The 17,419-nt window shown below is 38.3% G+C and overlaps 1 long non-coding RNA gene across 3 annotated transcripts in view; it reads right to left on the reverse strand.

The window, feature by feature from the left end:
- Nucleotides 1–5,278, reverse strand: part of LOC102472781 (uncharacterized) — an 18,498-nt gene extending 13,220 nt beyond the window's left edge. For all 3 annotated transcript variants that reach the window (XR_003548570.1, XR_001370017.2, XR_333834.2), the window contains exon 1: nt 5,024–5,278. This is a non-coding gene — a long non-coding RNA (uncharacterized LOC102472781). The remainder of the gene's footprint in view (nt 1–5,023) is intronic.
- Between the last annotated feature and the right edge of the window lie 12,141 nt (nt 5,279–17,419).

Here is a 17,419-nt window from a genome sequence, read left to right on the forward strand (position 1 = left end):
GGGAAAGAAAGAAAACTGAAAAAAAGAAGACAAATTAAAAAAAAACTGATTTTTTTGCATTACCAAAGTGATCAACAGTGGGTTCTTTAAAGGCTGTGAGAATAACAATTCAACATTATTTTCCAGCTCCATCTAAGGGCAGAAACCCTATAGAAGGAGGCTTTTAGCGCCTCTACACACAGACAACTGAGAATGAAGCTGCTTTTACCTTCAGGAGGACAGACAGCTGACAGAGAATTTCACCCTGAAGGTGTCCGTGTGGGTACACGAAACATTCACTTGGTCATTTTTTAGGTGTCTTAATAATGCTGATGCAAAATAAGAGTAAAATTACAGGTACCAGTTCCCATTGTAGAATGCTGATAAACAACTTACCATTTTGCAGTGGCTGGTCACATCTGGAGCCTTTTGGGATGCAAAAGTACTGGAAGGATTATTGCAAAACTTAAAGACACTTTTGCTGCCATTACTTTGTTTTTAACCTAAATTAGTGGGGTTTTCTTTCAGGGGGGTGGAGGGAGTGCTTTTTTAGAGGGTCATAATGCCTCTACCATAAACTTATTTACTTAAATACTAATCAAATAGCAAAATGGAAAAAGGAGGTTAGGTTTAGAGTACTTGCTTGAAAACTTTTCCAAATTGACCTTAAATAGAGGCTAGTATTAAACCATGGATCAGTGGACTATGATTTATTAATTTTGTTATGGTATCAGAGTCCTCATTTTAAATAACCTGCTTACACTTGATTTGTCATTGTTGATGCCTCCCTTACTGTGTTGGATTCACATGTAATATGCAGTGTAAGGATAATAATATAAAGGGAAGCGCATCATTCTTAGTTATGGAGTTATTGTTTTCCCAAACACAAAAGAACATTAACCTAAGAATATAATGTATTAAGGTATAGTTGATATCTTGACTCATTTTAAACAAAACTCTTTTTTTAGGATGTGAATATTTCTTTATATTTTATATCTGTATTAAAATTTCTGGGCCTGGTACCAGAACTAACCATGGATAGCGAGAGTCTGGGTCTTACCCTTTAGAAAAGTGTTTTATGATTCTTGTATATTTTCCATCAGATTGGTTGAAGGATAATTATGTGTATATGAAGGTAAGACTACATAATCTCCTTGCTCTCTTTTCTTTTTGACATTTAGAAACAGCTTTATGGAGGTATAATTTACATAGCATAAAATTCATCCATTTTAAGTGTACAATCTGATGAATTTTAGTTACACAGCTGAGCCTCCATTCCCACAATCTGGATTTAGTATTCTCCTCTCACTATTGTGTGTGTGTGTGTGTGTGTGTGTGTGTGTTCCTTCACTGAGAACATGAAATCAAAATCCTAGGGTGCAAACTGGTTGTAGCCACTGAAGCCTGGTTTCTAGGAGACTCCTTACTACATCTATCGCGTAGGAAATCAGACATTTTAATGAACACACATGTTTTTCTGTAGCATTACATGGCCTGACAGGGCTGGAGATGTCTGCAGTGATTTGGTTAGACTCATTGTAGTCTTCCAGAAATCATTTCCTGTGATATCATGCAGTGCATTTCTCATAGGGCTTCCTTGTCAAGAATATTTCTCTTTTAAGCTTAATAATAACTTACGGAGCTTAAGAGATTTTTACTATTGAACATCGAAGCAATAAGCTTAGCATATAAAATATTCCAGGTTTCGTCATGCAGATGAGCAGATATGCTTAACAAGTCCATCTCAAATCTATTTGACACAAAAAGCTACTCTGTCGGGCATGTGCTGTTTATACATGTAGACACAAGCACATGCCAGCGTGGACATGTATTAACATCCGATGTTACTCCACTGAGAAAGTCATCTGTTGGCCAAAATACGTGTATCTGAATGAAAGGAGGTCTTTGTAAGTACTGTCACAGATTCCAGTTTGCAATGGTCTTAATAATTTTATCCCCCCAGAATTCTTTTGTTGAAATTCTAAGCCCCAAGGCAATGGTATTACAAAGTGTAACATTTAAGTGACTCTGTCATAAGGACAGAGCTTCTATAAGTGAGATTACTACCTGTATGAAAGAGGTCCCAGAGAGTTCATCGCCCCCTGCCAACATCTAAGGATATTGTGAGGAAAAGGGCCCATATCTGTCAGCCAGCACCCTGAGTCTGGACCTTCCATCCTCCAGAACTGTGGAAAATAAATTTCTGTGCTTATAAGCTACCTATGAAGTTTTGTTATGATAGTCTTATTTTAAGCCCTATGTATGTTCTTGTTTTTGACAATAATATAAGAGACTTTTTGGCTGCCTATGTTAAGAAATCAAAAAAGAACTTTTTTGGGTTTTGTCTAAATCCTGCTTATTATTTTGAAGTAATATTCTATGGCATTATAAAATTATAGGATCCACAAGAAAAGTAAGGGGAAGGAGGAAATTAACATTTTTAAGTACCTACTATGTGCCAAGCTCTTTCTATAATTTGTCTTGTTTATTCCTTACAACAAACTGAAAGGAAATATCATTATTATCAATTTATAGATGAAGAAACTAAGGCTCAGAAAGGTTAAATTAACGGCCTCATTGACAGAGTTAGTTTTTAGAGGATATATTTACAGAGTTTACTCTAAACTTTATATTATTTCCACTGTACTGAACTGTCTTCTATGGATTCTAAAACTTCATAGAAGGAGGACTTGAGAGAGAATTCTTTTGGAAGATAATACCTCACATTGTTTGAAGTACATTTTCAAACCTACTTAGTAAATCTATGTGCTGCAAATTGGGACTGTTGAATCTTCTATGGTACAGTCTGCATTACACATTTGAGAAAGCATAAATGGCAAGTGTTTCATTTTGGTAGCTACAAAGAATAGTTAGAATCTTCTGTTGGTACAGTAACAATGTTCTTGGGTATGGCCCTTTCAATTGTGACATCATTGTTTTAGTCAAAGTTCTAGTTGTTGCAAGAAAGAAAAAGCCACCCAATGGGAATCTATTGTGAGGCTAAATTAAGCCATCCTGAAAATAAATAGCGTATGGCCTATAGACTAGATTAATAACTGGACCCAGAACTAAGATATTTTCTCTGTCTTCCTTGCAACCCAATAATATACTGTTTTTGTTTGTTTGTTTTTGTTTTTTTGCTTCTCTCTGTCCATCCGTTCCATTTTCCATTGCTTTCTGCCTACTCACCAGCATGCTCATGGCTGAAAATGGCCACTAGAGTCCCTACTTCTGGTGATCACCAGGCTACCACCTATGGACACTCTCGAGTCTTTTAGAGAGGATCTGATTGCTCACTGCTGTTGGATGTCCTTGGTCAGGTATGACCAGTGTCACCTGGAAAGGAGTCACAAACACGATTCCTATGCCTACCTCTTGTACAAGAATTGTACGTATGAGCAATTTCTGGAGAAAGGGGTTCTAAGTAAACCAGGCACTTCATATACATTTCCAACCATAAACAAAAAGTATATGAATATGGCTTTACAGTTTTATAGTGTTTTCATATAATCTCCTTTGATCGGGAATTATTTATTTCCACTTTACATTTAAGGAAACTATGACCAACTGATTGAATGACCTGCCCAAGATCGTTTGGCAAAGTGAACCAGAGTCCAAAGCCTAGATCTTTATAATATCAGGCTCCTCACTAGATTAGGCTGCCTCTTTGTCCATGAAAATGTACACAATTTATGGAAGAAAGTTGTATGATTTTGAATTTACAGTTTAATCCACAAGTAGCATTCATGGTTGAGCTTGCTGATATGACACTACAGTGAGTTCTGGCTTCCCTTCATAGCACCACGTTTTTGTGTTGTACATGAAGATTTGTGCTGCACTCCATTGGAAACTCATGAATGCATTTTTGTACATTGATATGATATAAACTTACAGAACTTATGACTACCACAAAAAGGATAAGTCGAATAGGTTGTTTTGGGCTGGTGAGTAATTGTAGTTGTTTTGGACAGGTAACAGAATATGCCTTTAAAATGTCATGTGACAGTTTTGCAGAGCTGGGACATTTTGGCAGTTAGGGAGTTACAGGTTTCACAAGGGTAGAAATGTCCTAAAAACCATCTTTAAAATTCACTTAAAAAAATGAATCCTAACTCAGGTCTATACCTAGGCACACTTTTGCCAGTTTTATCAATGACTCCTGAACGTCAAATAAAAAAAATCAAGAATACAAAAATTAAATGAAAATACTTGGAGTTATCTCCTTTGTCCAGATATAATGCAGTTTTCTGTGCTAAATTCTGTTAAGCTTTCCAACATTGAAAGAAGCGGTAACATTTTAAAGATGAAAAGAATTTGTTCCTGTCTCAAGAAAAGAGCAATCTAGGACCAGCAGTTAGCGTAATGGTTATGTCACTGGACTCCCATGTAGTCGACCGCAGTTCACGTCTCGGACCCGGTGGCTTAAAACACCAAGAGCGTGTGTGTGCGTGCCCAAGATCCTGAGAGGAGAATGGAGGAGAAGGGATTGCGGCGTGGCCATCCCCCTGGGGGTGATTTCTTGCTTTCTGTCTCTCTATCTCGCTCTGTCTGTTTTGTGAGCACATGCACCCTACAGCAAAAACCTCCCCCCCCAAAAAAAAAGAGCAATCTGGTATAATAGACAAACTAAAATACTCCAGAATATAAACATTTCTTTATTTCATCCCTAATGGATCTATTTGTTGGTCATGGCCACCATGGCAAGAAATGGGTAGTAATTTTTTGTACAAGAGAATTACAAATAAATTCTTGTAGTGCTTTAAATGTCTGGAAAAGTCTGTAGAAATGGAACTTAAATGGTTACACAGTTAACATTCAGATATCAAAGAATTCAGCAAAATAGAAACTGTTTAAATATTAAACATCAAATTTTCCTTCTTTGAAAGGACTAATAACTTGGCAATAAAAAGTGTCTTTGAATCTTGCCATCACAAGGTCTCAGTCAGGCAGTGGATTTTAAATGAAAATATGCAGGCAGTTCTTATTTAAGCAAAATTAACAGCTGAGCAAAGAAGAATGAATTAGTAGACTGCCCCAAACTCACCTTGACCAGACAGCGGTCCACCCCCTTGCAGTACAAGCTCCTCCTCTCTGGAGCTGCCTGCAAAGCAAAACCGCTCAGGATCGATGCTGTCAGGGAAATGCTTCTGCACAGAGGCAAGGCACTAATCAAGTTCTCCTGCAGCTGCTGACCTGACCCACGACAGTTACAGAACATGCAGTCATGAAAGCGGAGCAGATGATGGGCAAGGAACTGGAGAAAGAAACAATGAAAGAGTTATCTCTGGGCATGAAGATAACCGACCACATCAACAATAAAAATCTCTTTGTCCATAGAGATCAGAAAATATTTCATTAAGATATTCTCAGATAGACTCAACCATTTAAAGCAGAAGGCAAGAGAGAGTTGACTTGGTAAGACTGTTCGTGAGTAGAGAACTGGACTCTACCTACCAGTTCCCAGGTGGGCGCCCTGTCACTGAACTGGTGAGGGAAAGTATGACCCAGTCAGAAGCCATGCAAGGAGTCATAACCTCGAAGTGGGAAGTGAGGGAATATTAGCATATTGTTTTCTGTACTTGTGTTTCTCCTAAAGTTGATTCTACTTGGTCCTCAGGAGGATACTTAAAGAGTCATGGCATCATAGCATCTTGAAGCTGATGGCAACCTAAGACTTTCTAGTCCAGCCACATTATTAGACAAGGGGAGGGTGACCCAGAAAGATCTAAGAGCTTCCCCAAGATCACATACAAATTAGGGACAGAGAATCAGAAAAAAAAAAAAAAAAGCCAGAGGCCAGGAATTTGTGCAGCAATAATACAACTGCATTCACATGGGAAAGCACCTGGGTGGGTATCCCAGAACCTCCCTGAGCACAGCAGGCACATGGGAGCCCATGTCTTGGGCTGGCTGAGACTGAGAGTGGATGATGGGATGAGAATATCTCTGTACCCTCACCCCCAGATAAATAAATAAAAGAACTTTTTTCAAGATAATTTTGAAATGACAAGACAGCTATATCTCTGTTGAGTATCAGAGATTCTTTTCCAGATAGCATCATCAACTGGGTTATGTGTTATACGGCATAGATTGACATTGACACAGTAAATTTCAATAGTAGAAACAAGGAAACCAGACAATCCAAACAGCACTGTAGACAGGTACCATTGCGTCTTAAGCATTCACTTCCTTCCCCTCAGTTATTTGATTAATGCATACAAAAACTGAGATTTGTAAAGAATTAGGAAGGAAGTAGCTTGGCTACAGTAGTTGGGATATCAAAGACTTCTGCATTGGAGGTCTTTAGGCATGTGTCTCATGTTTTTAATTTTAAAAAGAAAGAGCAACTTTTTAATTTTTTTAAAAAATCACATGTCAAAGATTTTATTTAACTCATTAACAGTTGAAGGAACCACTATAATGTTATAATAGATTCAAAGGAGAATGTATATGATCACATATATGTAGTCAAATAAGGAATGTTAAGATGACATTTTATTTATTTAATTTTTTTAAGAATTATTTTATTATTATTAATAATTTGACCAAAGACAGACAGAGAGAGGACTAGGGGGAGTGAGAAAGCAAGTTGCCAGGTCCACGACTTAAACCACGGCCAGCCACGTGGGAGTCCAGTGCCTTTAACCACCATGCCACCTGCTGGTCCCTAAAATGAATTTTTAAATAGATGCAAAAACAAGGTAATGTCCAGAGGCAAAAGGAATATGTATTGTGTTCTTACCAGATATCATTTAGATTCTTATCATCAGGAATTACATGATTGAACCAGCTGGCAGCCTGGAGGTTAAGGCAGCTGGATCCCACATGGATGACTGTGCAGTTGAAGTCCCAAATCTGGACTTTAGAAACATGCAAAGTGCATGTGTGCTTGAGAAACATACAGGCACATGTGCATGTGTGCCCAAAATCCCAAAAGAAGAAATGGAGAAGGGATTGTGACGTGACCATCCCCACTTTCTCTCTCTCTTTCTCTGACTCTCTCAAGCAAGCACATGTGCCCTCTAGCAACATTATTTAAAACTTAAAATAATTACACTATTATCAATTTTCAACAAATTACAGAATTGTAAAGTAGTTCAAAGGCAATGAAAGTGAGAGACCCCATAGAACCAGATAATGAAGCATATGCTAGACATATGTACCTTATTTTCCACTGATGACATTCCTTAAATCTTTTGACCCATTTACAGTTCCTTCAAAATCTTTCCTATAGCGCACAATTTACAGTATAAAATAACTAAACATAGAGGCCAGGAGATGGCATGGTGGTTAAGGCACTAGACTCCCATATGGCTGCCTGCAGTTCTAGTCCCAAGCCTGTCAGCTTGAAAATCACACCGGGCATGTGTGTGTGTGTGTGTGCATGCCCAAAGTCCCAGGAGAAAATGGAGGAGAAGGGATTGTGGTATGGCCACCCCTTCAGGGGGTGATTTCTCACTTTCCTTCTCACTCTGTCTCTGTCCCTGCCTTTGGTAAGCACATATGCTCTACAGCAACCCCCCCCACCCCCCAAAAAGGTATATCTATGAAAAGATATTTCCTTTAGACATATTTAGGTTAGAAACAGCTAAACCGGCACCTCAAGACCACCATAAAAAGCAAATAGCACCCTTTCATTGACTTACTTGCTTAAAAATAATCCACTAGTGTGTAAATCATTAAGGAACTAAATAGGCCAAGAAGAGCAACTGGTAAAATGCAACAAGAATTTGTGCTAATTGTGATAGTACAAACATTGACTAATACATCACGCTCATATTTACTCAACTTTCCTGTAGGCATTGAGTAAGGGGCGGGAGGCATGCTAGGGAATGCATTATTATGAAATTAGCCTGAATTTGGAAATAAAGATAAATGAAAAGCATGTATTTCAGTGCTCGATCCAGAATAAGTTAGATTCTCATCCATTCTGGCGTATACTTAGTAAACATTTTTAAACTACTTATGTGTACTCTATCTAATGCTAGGTGCTAGGGATATAAGGAAGATGGAAGTTCGTTTGAGTTAGTGGGAAAGATGAGCACACATAAAAAATTGTAATATAGCATCTGGGATCCTTAGGGAACACGAGCATAGAGAGGCAAAGCATTAATGAGACAAATGGGGTTGAAGATAACTTTATATATAGGATTATCAACTGGACTGGTGAGAAGTGTACACTTGTTGGAATATTCACTTTGCAAGCTAAGTAATGTGATTGAATGTATAAAAGAACTTGAAATAAAATTAAATTAAAAATAATTATAGGGACCAGCAGTTAACGTAATGGCTATGTCACTAGACTCCCACGTAGTCGACCATGGTTCGTGTCCCGGACCCGGTGGCTTAAACTCATGCCGGGCGCGTGTGCGTGCATGCCCGAGATCCTGAGAGGAGAATGGAGGAGAAGGGATTGTGGCGTGGCCATCCCCCCAGGGGGTGATTTCTCGCTTTCTGTCTCTCTGTCTCTATCTGGCGAGTACACGCACCCTATAGCAAAAACCTCTCCAAAAATAAATAAATAAATAAATAAATAATTATAATACAGCATCTGGGATTCTTAGGGAACACAAGCAGAGGACTGCAAAGAGGAGTGTGGGAAGGTAACTCAGAGATCTTGGGCTGATCCTGGGAGAATGGACAGGGAGAACATGAGTAGTGGGAAGGAGAATTCTGAGCAAATAAAATTGTCCTGTACAGAGGAATGAACTTGGGAGACATGGGTATGTTTTGTGAGTGTAAGAGGATGAAGAGAACAAGGTGAATCATGTAAGATGACAGACAGGTGGCCAGCGGTCTGACCAGGAAGGAGCCTCTACTCTGGTTATTTCCTATTTTTTGACTATAATGACTAAAGCTGCTATGGCTATAGCACAAGTCATTTGTGAACATACTTTACAATTTTTCTCTTGGATAAACAGGAGCAGAATTGCTGGATTATAGGGTAGATATATGTTTTATTCGATAAGAAATACCATTTAATTTTCCAGAGTGGTGGTAACATTCTCTGTTCTTACCAGCAATGATGGCAATTCTTGTTACTCCACATCCTCTCCTATATGGGGTGTCGTCAGTCTTTTAAATGTTAGTCATTTGAGTGGATGCGTAGTGATATATCAGTAATTTTTCATTGGCATTTCCCCAATGATGAATGATATTGAACACATTTTAATGTACTTACTGACTCATATGTTTTTCTTTGTGATATGCTCAAATTTTTTGCCCATATTTGAAACGTGTTGTTTTGTCTTTTTATTATTAAGGTGTAGATGTGCTCTGTGTGTTCTGGATATGTCTTTTCCCAAGTATATGTGGTTGTTAAGCATTTTTTTCTTCCACTTTGTAGGCTGACTACTTTTTTTAACAGTGTCTTTTGGGTCAGCAGGTGGTGTGGTGATTAAGGTAGCTTGATTTCAACATGGTCAACCGTGGTTCAAGTCCTAGACCTGGTGGTTTGCTTTCTCACTTTCTCTTTTCCTCTCTCTGTCTTTTTCTGGTGAGTACACATGTTCTGTAGCAAAAATAATAAGTAAATTCAGTTAAATAAATAATACTTTTTTTTAAAAAAGTGCCTTTTGATAAGCAGATATATTTTGACTCTGGTTAAGTTCGATTAATCAATATTTTTTCTTTTATGGTTAGTGCTTTCTGTATCTAATCTAAGATTTGCCTGCTCCATGCTACAAAGATTTTCCTTTATATTTTCTTCTTAAAAGCTTTAGAGTTCTAGCTTTTACATTTAAGTCTATGATGCATCTCAAATTAATTTTTGTATACGATGTGAGAAAGAGGTTTTTTGGGTTTTTTTTTTGTATGGATATCCAATTGTCCCAGAATCATTTGTGAACAAAATCATCCTTTCGACCCCATTGAATTGTTTGGGTATCTTTGTTAAAAACCACTTAACCCTGTTAGTATAGCTCTATTTCTGGACTTTTCTGTTGTGTCCCATTGATTTATCTGCCTGCCTTTTTAAAAAAAGTTTATGTAGTTATTTCTTGCATGAGAGGGAGACAGCGAGAAATAGAAACAATCACCCCCAACAGGGTCATCATACCACCGTGACAGTCCAGGCCTCAGTCAGGCACAGGCACATGCAAACAGCATATTCAAGGAGACCTTCAAAAAAAAAAGGAACTTGGGCCTGCCCATGTAGACTCAGCCTCGGATTGCTGCATTCTCCCCTGTGCCCGCAGGACTGACCTGTGTATACTTTTGTCAACACTACTCCATTTGATTGTTATAGCTTTATGATAAGTCTTGAAATCACGTAGGATAAATCTGCCAGTTCTGGGTTTTTTTTTTTTTCCTGCTTTGGCTACCCTATGTCCTTTGTTTCCCAAATGTATTTTAGATTCAGCTTGTCAATTTCTACAAATGAATAAGTAAATAAATAAACCTCTTGAGATTTAGATTGAAATTGCATTGAACCACTTTGGGAAGAATGGACAGCTCTGCACTACTTTTTTTTTTTTTAAGTTTATTTGTTTATTTCATGAGAGACACCGTAACGGGGACCCTGACAGGATCTTGCCGTATAACCCAAGAGACATTGAATGATAATCTTAGATCTACTTTGAACTATCTTTTAAAAATCCTTATATAGATCTATATTTTTGGGACTCAGAACACATTTTCTCCATAGAAACAATGTTTAAAATGATAGATTATCAATTTGGGCTAACAACAACAACAACAAAAAAGCCCTCCTATTTAACTCATAATGACTTTTAGTCCTCTGCCCTGAGCTTTTTTTAAAAAAGTTATTCATTAAATTTTATTTATTATATTTTAATTTAACCAAAGAGAGAGAGAGAGAAAGTGAAAGAGAGAAAGTGAGTCACCAGGTCCGGGACTCAAACCGTGGGCCATGTGAGAGTCCAGAGCCGTAACCACCACACCACCTGCTGGCCCTCTGAACTGAAGTTTTAAACTCTTCTAAGGGAGCACAACCCTCATGCCTTTATTCCCTATAAGCGCTGGGCCTCATAAAACCCTTTAAGAAGAGAGAGACACAGGGTAGAGCTGGTGCAGAAGCCTTAGCAACAGCAGAGGCAGGAGTCAGACAGGGAGCCTTGTACCCAGGTTCCTATGTCTAAGCTTCAGAAGGCAGATGGATTTGGCAGTAAGAGAACTGAAGAGTAGCAGGAATTTATCTGTGCCAATCATTTCCAGAGTAATTCTACTAAGGCTAGAAATCAGGAGGTCTGACCTCAGGATAGTCATGTTGCCCAAGAAATATGGCCCAGTAATAACTAAAAAATAATTTAAAAATAATTTAAACCTCTTACTTGCCTCTCTTTAACACCTTACTGTTGTGCTTAGTCTACAGAATTATTTTGTTTAAATCTCCTTTTGCATTTCTTTTTTCTAAAGAATGATTTTCTTTAACTTTATTTATTTATTTTAATTTGGCCAGAGAAGGACAAAGAGAGTGAGAGAGAGAGAGAGAGAGAAAAATGGGCAGGGGGTGGGGAAGGGAATGAGAAAGTAAGCTGCCAGATCCAGGACTTGAACTGTGGTTGACCATATGGGAGTCCAGGGCCCTTACCACCATGCCACCTGCTGGCCCCTTCTTTTGCATTTCTATTAGCTTCATCCTGTAGCTTTTTAGAATTCTCTTCTCTTTTTTTTTTGGAGAGGTTTTTGCTATAGGGCATGTGTGCTCACCAGAAAGACAGAGAGAGACAGAGAGACAGAAAGCAAGAAATCACCCCCCAAGGGGGATAGCCACGCTGCAATCCCTTCTCCTCCATTCTCCTCTCGGGATCTTGGGCATGCACGCACACACGCCCAGCATAAGTTTAAGCCACCAGGTCTGGGACTCAAACTGCAGTCGACTACATGGGAGTTCAGCGACATAGCCATTATGCCAACTGCTGGTCCCTAGAATTCTCTTCTCCAAAGCCTGGAAAAAATTTTCCTAGCCATATGCCATTGGCTTTCTCCTTCTCTTAGCACCCTTTCCCTCAATCCTGCATTCCCTAAGTCCACAGAAAGCTCCTGGCAATGGCAGACCCTTTCTGAGTACAAAGGGCAAGGGGAATGCTGGGAAGGCCCCTGCATTAGTGGAAGGTTCCCAAGTCAGGAAGAGCCTGTGTAAATCAGAACGCTACTGGGAAGTCCTGGAAGCCATGAAAGACAAAACATTCCTAAGAAGGTACAGTTTTTTCTTATGTATAATGGTAATAGATGCATAACAATGTACACCAGAGGCAAGCCACTTTCAGGAGCTTCTCATCCTATTTGCTTTGAGCCTCCATTACCAAACCACACAATAAATGGGCTTAGCCATGTGCTCCAGGAGGGCCTGGAATTACTCGGGAGTTACAGGTCAGGAGGAAGCTGCTTTCGTACAAAACCGGGAAGCTGGCACCGTGACTGCGCTGTGTTGATCATTTGGTCTGATACTTGTTTTTAGTTTCACTTTCTTTTAATTATGGTCTCTCCATATCTGACTTGGACAGCACCATTCTTTTGGTTTGTTAGTTAATTTTGATGATAACAGTGTATTACCATTAGAGTGGCTTCTCAGGTCACAGCAGTATTGCAGAGAGCAGACTGTTAATTAAATGGTAATGTTTTCTGAATTTCAAAGTAATTCCTAAAGTTAATGGTTATTAGTTACCTTGAAATTGTAAAAAAAAAAAAAAAAAAATCAGTATATAAAATCAGTACATAATTAGCAAGCTCTGCCCTCCAAGAAGCAGATCACATCATACTCCGTCCAAAAGGAGCAGCTTTGCTGACAAGGCACTGACATAGTTAAGAGAAACCATGAATCACGAGGGGCCAGGAAAATGGTGCTGCCCAGCTCACATTCGGAGGCAGCATAATTTATGAAGCTCTGAGGACAGTGGGAGGTAGGCTGTCAGAAATGCTAAGTTCTCTGTGGAATTATTACATTCCCTTTGAAAGATTTGATGTCATTGAAACGAGGTAATCTGGGGAAGCTTAGAGGTTCTGTGCAATTGGGAAAAGTGCAAAGATACTTGGAAGCAAAGCCAAATTTCTTCAGCCCTTTTCCCACTGGAAATCAGGCCCAAGGTCTTATGAAAACAGACTTTCCTTTCAAGCATCAGGAGGAAATACTGCAAGGAGGATGCCCATGGCACTCTGAAACTTCCGGATCCACCAGTACCAGAAAGGTCAGAGCTGTGCAGAAATTGCATCAACTGTGCCTTTCAGATCTGTTTGTTTTATCCCTAAGCACACACTTTTCAATTATTTAAGATCTGATATTGTCTATGATGCAAGGGAAAGAGAGAATGTAAAAATTAGCAATATATGTTGATGACTTGCACAAACTTATTTTCAGTTATTATTTTTATTATTACTTTTGTTAAGTAATCATTTCTAACATTTATCATCGAGTGCTTACTGAGTGCTTTATACTTTTTTTTTTTTTTTTAAATCCTGGCATAAATATCAACAGATGAAACAGGCTTGGAGAAGCCAAGTAACACACAGTTCACAAGAACACATAAGATCATACAATTACCAGGGATGGAACCTATTTCTAGTCATTTCCTTTAGTTTTTATTAAAGTACCAAATTTTAATCTAATAAAAAGATGAAAATGACTAAATCTACTTGACATTTTGGAAGGGAATATGATTCACCTTGAAGAAGAGCGCTCTAGATTTTGGCTTACCAGACCAGCTTTTTTTTTGCTAAGTCATTTTTATACAATTCCTATCAGGTTTATAACAGCTCTGTGTGTGTACTCCTGAGTGTAGATGAAATCACTCCATTGTTAACGCCTCATTGGAGTATTCTCTCAGTAAGAAAGCTTACTCAACTTTGGAAAATGGTACCTGCACACTGTTTCTGAACCACGTCATTCTATTGTCAGACCTTTTTTCTCCCTTCCCTTCCTACATACTCAGCTTGTCCATTATAACTCAGATCATAAAAAAAATTCCTTCTAATGGGTTGTGTTATTTTCTGTCAAGCAGCAGTTTATTTCCTTGGAGGTCCATTGTACCTACTCTCCATTTCCATGGGAGTAGGTAGTCCTGTTTCTGAAGTATTTATAAAAAAATTTATAACCGTTTCTATGGTGATAGAGGATGAGAACATTACTGCAAGCCATTGAAAATGATAATTCACCAAACAAGTGGATACATTTTGGTTTACTACCTGGCCATTGAAAGGTCTGAGGTAACTTGGTAGGCAGTTTGAAGAAATCTTTGACTCCTCACTTCTTTGCATCAGACAGCCACCTGGTCAAAAAATTGATTTCGAGGAACATGAATAGCTACAAAGCAATCTTAGCAACAGTTTTAGCTGAACCTTTCGTGGTAAACATTGCCCTTTCCTGGGTGCAGAGTGATTGGACTTCAAAATGAACCATCAAGCCCACAGGCAAACAGTACAACAAGCAGGCCTTCTTTCCAAGGCAGGAGTTAAGTTTTTCTCTTCTGACTCAAATTCCAGGAATAAGCCTTCCCTATTTATGTATGATACCAGAGTAAATAGAGGTCCTTGTGATGGAAGCATTTTGATTCAGTTTAGTTCAACAGATGGTTATAGGGACATAGAGTGACATTGTGAAAAGAAAGTGGGCTTCGGGTCCGCTAGACCTGGATTCTATCTTTGGCTGTGAAGATACCCTATTTGCTTTAAGACTCTTAATTAATCCAAATTAAAAATTATAATCCCTACTTTGTGAAATGTTTTAAATGTTAGAAGTAATATACATTCAGGGGCTTCAAGAAGTTCACAGAAAATGTGTATTGTAAAAAAGCTATGTGTGGATTTCAAATTTTCTTGCACCAAAATAAACTCATACTTTAGTTCCATTTCCCATGAACTTTTCAAAGTCCCCTCATATGTAATCTAGGACCTATATAGTGCTATCTTAGAGCAGAAAACAAAATAGAAGTAATTAGAGGTAAATTGCATCCTTTGCTTGGGTTTCTAAGAGAACAATATGGGAGATCTTGTTGGTAATATTCAGTAAACTAATTTCTTTTTTTTTTTCTTTTCTTTTCTTTCTTTCTTTTTTTTTTTTTTTTTTTTTTTTTTTTTGGTATAAGGCACGTGCACTCACCAGAAAGACAAAGAGAGACAGAGATACAGAAAGCAAGAATTCACCCCCCGGGGGGCGGGGGATGACCATGCTGCAATCCCTTCTCCTCCATTCTCCTCTCGGGATCTTGGGCAAGCACGCACATACGCCTGGCGTGAGTTTAAGCCACTAGGTCTGGACTCAAACCATGGTCGACTACATGGGAGTCCAGTGACATAGCCATTATGCCAACTGCTGGTCCAGAACAAACTAATTTCAAGAAACATAAATGGCCACACTTTTTCTTCCTTCTTCCTAAAGTCCTACCCTCATGGGATTATCCTTTCTCTCCTTCCCTCTTTCTCTCATCTCATTGTATTTCTCTGGCTTCCAGTCACTCAATTACATATCAGTAATGTGTAGGAATCTGGAAAAAGTCATTCTCTTCAGACAGCAGGGAGGAAGAGAAGTTGCAGAGCAATAGCAAGAATTGTGTGTAGATGGCTGAAAATAAGACAGAGTTGTGTAGACCAACATATAGCAGAAAAAAACTTTGTGGAATTATTTATCTTGCAATATACATTTAACACTCAGCTTGGGCTGGGAACCTATCAATAAAGAGGCCTAAGATTAATAGGCACCTACAATGTGTTAAAAGAAAAATAAACCAGCCAATTTAATAGAGTTTTAATTGAGCAAATCTTAATATGATTTAAATTGGGCAATTGTCCCCAGACTTCCAGACAACTCTGGCTAGCCTTGTGGTTGACTATTTAAGTTCCAGGAAACAGAAAATGATGTACAAAAACAAAAGTGAAGGAATAAGGTAGAGAAACAATTGGACTGGTTACAGCTGGATGGTAGTAAAAGGCGGGCTTTCTGCGATTGACTGAAGTGTAGCTAGTGTGATTGGCTTTAACTTAGGAACCAGCTCAGGAAAACAGCCTAACATGTATGATTTCAGTTTATCCATGGGAATTCAAGTGTGAGAGTACAGGGGCCATTTTAGGCCAAAATAGTTTAACAAATGCCTACTTATCTCTTGAGCGTAGAGGTGAGAGCACAGCTATGAGTGGGAAAAAATCCTTAGTTCAAGGAAATCATAGTATAGTGGTCCTTCTGTTTTTCTTCTAAGTTTTATTAACTTAATTTTTGAAAAAGAGAGAGAGGTGACCCTTTAGCATTACACCCAAATGGGTTTTCACAGTGTGACTCTCCTCCCAGCATCAGCCAGCCAGGATCATGGGTGTGCACGTAGTTGGTGTGTATGAGACCTGAGGGGTACAAACTGGCACCTAACCATGTGACTTCAGCATCAGCGAACATCGTGTCACTGCTGTGTCATGGCAGCTGCTCAATTATTTTTGAATTTAGGTGTTTATTTTAAGCAGCTACTAGATAGCTAAAAGAATAAGCATGCACTCAGTTTTTTCTTCAAAAACCCAAGGTAGAGTACATGGTAGAAAAGAGAAATGAATATGTACACGGTTTGTATTCTAGAGAACCAACTTCAGAATGACCAGGTAACATTTCTCAAACAAAGAAAACAAAGACGATAACCAGGAAACAAAACAGAAACGATCCACCAAAATGAAATTATATAAGATATACATTTATTAGTTTTCTATCTGGCAACAACTGCTGTTTGTGGGCTAACAATTATCGAAATATTATCTACGTCCATAAATTGTATCATGCCTTTTTATTAATTACGTCATTCATGCCTAGATTAGAATGATAAATACAGATATATCATTCACTTCTTGCTTCTTTCCTCTTTAATTACTGCCACCCTAGTATAGCATTAAATGGGTTATATGGGATCTGAAATCACCTGTTTATTAACTCTATCTTGTGGCAAATTACTTAACCTCTCTGAACTTCAGTTTCAAATCTATTTAATAGGATTACATTTAATAGTATCTACCTCATGGGGTTATTGTAGGATTAAATAAAATAATTTATCTTTACCACCTAACAACCTGGTACAACTGTAAATACTTAACAAATGATTATTGCTATTGCTGTTATTATCCTTATTTATTATTGTTTTCATATCAATTTATTATTAGAACTGGACTCAATGAGGTACAAACAGGAAATAGTTTTATTTTTATTGTTATTATTATTATTATTATTATTATTATTTTTAATTGTGGAAGGCATGCGTGCTCACCAAAGAAAGACAGAAAGAGAGACTAGCAGTTGGCGTAATGGCTACATCACTGGACTCCCATGTAGTCGACCGTGGTTTGAGTCCTGGACCCGGTGGCTTAAACTCAGGCTGGGCATGTGTGTGTGTGTGTGCCCAAGATCTCAAGAGGAGAATCACAGAAAGTGACTTCTTGCTTTCTGTCTCTCTCTTTCTGGCGAGCGCATGTGCCCTATAGCAAAAACCTCTCCAAAAAAAAAAAAAGAAAGAAACAA

The sequence above is a fragment of the Tupaia chinensis genome, unplaced genomic scaffold (genome assembly GCF_000334495.1).
Source record: "Tupaia chinensis unplaced genomic scaffold, TupChi_1.0 Scaffold000099_1, whole genome shotgun sequence".
Taxonomy (NCBI): Eukaryota; Metazoa; Chordata; class Mammalia; order Scandentia; family Tupaiidae; genus Tupaia; species Tupaia belangeri.